The 5,000-nt window shown below is 53.1% G+C and overlaps 1 pseudogene; it reads left to right on the top strand.

Moving 5' to 3' along the window:
* Positions 1 to 4,182: 4,182 nt before the first annotated feature.
* Positions 4,183 to 4,299, top strand: LOC137329796 (U2 spliceosomal RNA; annotated as a pseudogene).
* Positions 4,300 to 5,000: the final 701 nt, after the last annotated feature.

The raw sequence follows: 5,000 nt of genomic DNA, 5'->3' as shown, positions 1-5,000 counted from the left end.
GAGAGAGAGAGAGAGAGAGACACTGACTGACTGACTGATACTGACACCGACACACACACACACACACACATATTATTTATTATTATTTTAAACGACAAAGGTGTTCAGAAGGAAGTCCTGGGGGGAAGGCATGGAGGGACGGACACAGGGAAGTCCGCACAAAACAGGTCCCCTGGAACCTCTGACCCAGAAAACCGGGTTCCTAGTGAAAGCAGTCCTGCCCCGCTCTGCCATTAACATGACAACGGACAGGGCCCGGACCAGGCGCAGCGGACGGTAGCGAGCAGTCGGAGGGTGAAAATCCGCCAGTGGGTGAAATGGAGAGCCGTGCGGTGAGAGGAGGCGGAAAGCGGTTCGCAGACTTTCGCTGTACCTCCGGCGGGCAGCGCCGCACCTCCGACCGCTCGCTACCGTCCGCTGCGCCTGGTCCGGCCGCACGCGACCAGCCGTACCCGGAGGAAATCGGCCTCGGCCTTCCCGAGATATCAGTCTCCAGGTGGGACAGAAAAACCGGGGGCCCCCGGCTCGCTTTCAGCGGCCCGCTAGTCGACTTCCCGGCGTGCGAACGCGATCCTTCCGGTACCCTTCGGTGCCCCTTGCCCGACTCTAGCTCCGGTGGTAAAGCGGAGTCGGTCGGTCTGACGGCCGCCGAGTTAGCAGGCGGAAAGCGGTTTGCAGCCTTTCGCTGTACCTCCGACGGGCAGCGCCGCACCTCCGAGCGCTCGGTACCGTCCGCTGCGCCTCGTCCTGCCGCACGCGACGAGCCGTCCCCGGAGGAAATCGGCCTCGGCCCTCCTGAGATATCAGCCTCCATACGGGCGTCACAAATCAGTGGACATGGTCAGCTGCAAAGCAGTGTCATTACAACCTTTCATAAACGACAGGGCAGCACCGCACTGCACCGCACTGCACCCCACACTACATCACACTTGCCTGCCTGCCAGCCTGCCGCTGCCTACTCTCACCAGCGGACCAAAGTGAGGATAACACCCCGAAGCAAGCATCTCCCTTGCCGCCCACCAGCCCACACCATTCCCCTTGCCTGCCTCCCACAAATTCCACCAGCGAGGCAAAGTGAAAATCAACCCCCAAAAAACGCACTCCACACCGGCCATCGCCCGCTATACACCCCCCCCCCCCCCGGGGCGAATATTAAGCCCGAGAACACCGACTGTAACCAACCGCAGTGAAAAGTTGAAGTGGCAACTCATTAACCAGATTTACACTTGGCAACTCATAAACCAAATGAACAAAAAATCTGGTTAATGAGTTGCCCAAAATAAATCTGGTTAATGAGTTGCCACTTCAACTTTTCACTGCGATTGGTTACAGTCGGTGTTCTCGGGCTTAATATTCACCCCGGGGGGGCGGGGGGGGTGATTCTGGGGGTAGTGTCCGGGAGGGTGAGCCTTTTATTCGGCAGGAGGCGTGTGGGGAAATCATCAACCTGTCAGACGATGAGTTGTCACAAATGCCATTGCTTAATGAAAGCTGCGCTCCCGAACTGGACTGACTGACTGTCTGTCTGTTTGTCAAGGGGAGGAAAAGGCGGTGGTGGTGGTGAGGGTGGAGCTTTACGCTCAGGAGGGGAGACTTTCCTTCATGCCAATTAATCTGCAGCAGAAAGTCATCCCCCCCGACCGGGATTCGAAGCCCGGTCCTGACCACGAGACCACCGGGGAGAGCTGCCTCAAGTCCCTGAGGGACCTGGACACGAGGCCGAGGACACACGCACGCCTGCTGCACTGGCAGCAGCGACCAGCAGGGGGCTGACCGGCTGATCCTTCCCTTTCACAGGCAGGCTTTTGGCCCTCGCTCAAACGACAAAGGTGTTCAGAAGGAAGTCCTGGGGGGGAGGGAGGGAGGCAGGGAAATCAGCACAAAGCAGGTCCCCTGGAATCTCACACCTGCGTCCCAGAAAACAGGTCTCCTGGTCAAAGCAGTCCTGCCCCGTCCTGCCATTAACGTGACAATGGACAGGGCCCCGGCAGCTTGAGACACATCTTTTTTTCAATATGCAAGTTCTTTTTAAAAAGGTTTCCTTCCACAGCAGCTCTGAGTAAGAGTGAGAGAGAGAGAGAGAGAGAGAGAGACTGACTGACACTGACACTGACACTGACACACACACACACACACACACACACACCGTCTCCCATCCGATTGGTGGACTATGGGATTGAAAATCGAACTTTGAGTTTCAATGCAGGGGGGAGAGCGCGAACGCAGCCCCTCCCAACTACCACACGCGCGTTGTTGTTGTTGTAATATAGAACTGCAAGTTGCCGTTGTCGTGGTCGTTTCGAATCAGCACAAAGTAGGTGCCTCCCTGGAATGTCACACCTGCGTCCCAGAAAACAGGTCTCCCGGTCAAAGCAGTCCCGCCCCCGCCCTGGGATTAACATGACAACGGACAGGGCCCAGTCAGGGAGCAGCTTGAGAGACACCTTTCAATAGGCACTTCTGAAACATTAACGCCGTGTTTCTTCCGACAGTTTAACCAGCGATTAACATGACAACGGACAGGGCCCAGTCAGGGAGCAGCTTGAGAGACGTCTTTCAATAGGCGCTTCTGAAACATTAACGCCTTGTTTCTTTCGACAGTTTAACCAGCCTTTAACACGCCTTGTGTTTTTATTTCCCATTTCCAGCCAGCCAGCCAGCCAGCCAGCCAGCCGAGCCGAGCCAGCATCTGCAGTATTTTTTTTGATTGGTCTTGCCTGCCGTGGAATGAATGTTTCAACACGAGCTGCTGATTGTCAGCACCTCACCTCTTTCTCAATTGGCCGTTGCAATCTCACTCGCTCGCTCATTGTGAGACACGTCACGTCACGTCACTAGTTTTACTTAAAGAGGTTTCCTTCCACGGCAGTTCGTTAGTGACTGAGACTGACTGACGGAGGTCCGTTGAGACACAACCCTCCCCCATCTGATTGGTGGCCTACTGGCAAATTTACCAATCTGTCAAGCAATCCTGGCAAGAAAGGAAAAAACGGCAACTTCTTTAAACCCATCCACTGTTGCAATTAGAAACGGTGGCAAAAATGTGGCCAGAGTGGGAGAGAACGGCAGTGCTTCGAGACTGCTTTCAACACCGGCAGCCAGAGAACAAAGAGGGAGGGAAAACAGGACCCGAGATCAATTCGCATCGAGCGCGGTATCGCTTCTCGGCCTTTTGGCTCAGATCGAGCGTGTTCCTTTTCGGGCTTATTTGGATCTGAGCGGACTGGAACGCTGGCCGCGACCTCGTGCGCTCGCAAAGTGCGGACTTTGCTGTGATTGGTCGTTTGTGTGCTGGCTCCGCCCCAAAATTTGCATAAGGACCAAATCAACACTGCAATGGCAGGGAAGGGTTCCTGGTGAAAGCAGTCCTGCCACTGACATGACAATGGACAGGGCCCGGCAGCTTGAGACACATCTTTCTTTCAATAAGCAAGTCCTTTTTAAAAAAGTTTCCTTCCACAGCAGCTCTGAGTGTGAGAGAGAGAGAGAGTCACTGACTGATACTGATACTGACACCGACACACACACACACATACTATTTATTATTATTTTAAACGACAAAGGTGTTCAGAAGGAAGTCCTGGGGGGAAGGCAGGCAGGGAGGGACGGACACAGGGAAGTCCGCACAAAACAGGTCCCCTGGAACCTCTGACCCAGAAAACCGGGTTCCTGGTGAAAGCAGTCCTGCCATTGACATGACAATGGACAGGGCCCGGCAGCTTGAGACACATCTTTCTTTCAATAAGCAAGTCCTTTTTAAAAAAGTTTCCTTCCACAGCAGCTCTGAGTGTGAGAGAGAGAGACACTGACTGACTGACTGATACTGATACTGACACCGACACACACACACACACATACTATTTATTATTATTTTAAACGACAAAGGTGTTCAGAAGGAAGTCCTGGGGGGAAGGCAGGCAGGGAGGGACGGACACAGGGAAGTCCGCACAAAACAGGTCCCCTGGAACCTCTGACCCAGAAAACCGGGTTCCTGGTGAAAGCAGTCCTGCCATTGACATGACAATGGACAGGGCCCGGCAGCTTGAGACACATCTTTCTTTCAATATGCAAGTTCTTTTTAAAAAAGTTTCCTTCCACAGCAGCTCTGAGTGAGAGAGAGAGAGAGAGAGAGACACTGACTCACTGACTGATACTGACACCGACACACACACACACACACATATTATTTATTATTATTTTTAATTGATTTTTAGAACAGGGAGATGGACTAGGGGCTTGCTCCGTCCACTCCACGCATCGACCCAGTATTGCAGTGTTTCTGGGAACGGTGCAGCTCCCCGTGGGGAGATATTCAAAAGGAAAAACAGCTCTTTCCCAGTGTCTGTGTGTGTGTGTGTGTGTGTGTGTGTATTATTAATGAGAATAAAGCTGATATCTCTCTCTCTCTCTCAATGGTATCGCATCGACCCAGTATTGCAGTGTCTCTGGGAACGGTGCAGCTCCCTGTGGGGAGATATTCAAAAGGAAAAACAGCTCTTTCCCAGTGTCTCTGTGTGTGTGTGTGTGTGTGTGTTTTATTACTGAGAATAAAGCTGATATCTCTCTCTCTCTCTCTCTTAAACTCAGAGCTGCTGTGGAAGGAAACCGTTTTAAAAAGAACTTTCTCAGCTCAGTGGTATTTTTTTCTTCTCCAAGGCTGAGTGCCGCTCACACGGAGCGATATAATTCAAAGTGCAAAATAACTTGGCGTCGTTGACTTGAAACAAGCAGGGTCTGCTTCCAAATGAAAGCTGCGCTCCCGAACTGGACTGACTGTCTGTCTGTCTGTCTGTCTGTTTGTCAAGGGGTGGAAAAGGCGGCGGTGGTGGTGAGGGTGGAGCTTTACGCTCAGGAGGGGAGACTTTCTTTCAGAGGTGCCAATTAATCTGCAGCAGAAAGTCATCCCCCCCGACCGGGATTCGAAGCCCGGTCCTGACCACATGACCACCGGGGAGAGTTGCCTCAAGTCCCTGAGGGACCTGGACACGAGGCCGAATACA

This window comes from Heptranchias perlo, chromosome 12 (assembly GCF_035084215.1).
Source record: "Heptranchias perlo isolate sHepPer1 chromosome 12, sHepPer1.hap1, whole genome shotgun sequence".
Lineage (NCBI taxonomy): Eukaryota > Metazoa > Chordata > Chondrichthyes > Hexanchiformes > Hexanchidae > Heptranchias > Heptranchias perlo.
The sequence above is the reverse complement of the archived record's forward strand: the minus strand, read 5'-3'. Positions and strand labels throughout refer to the sequence as shown.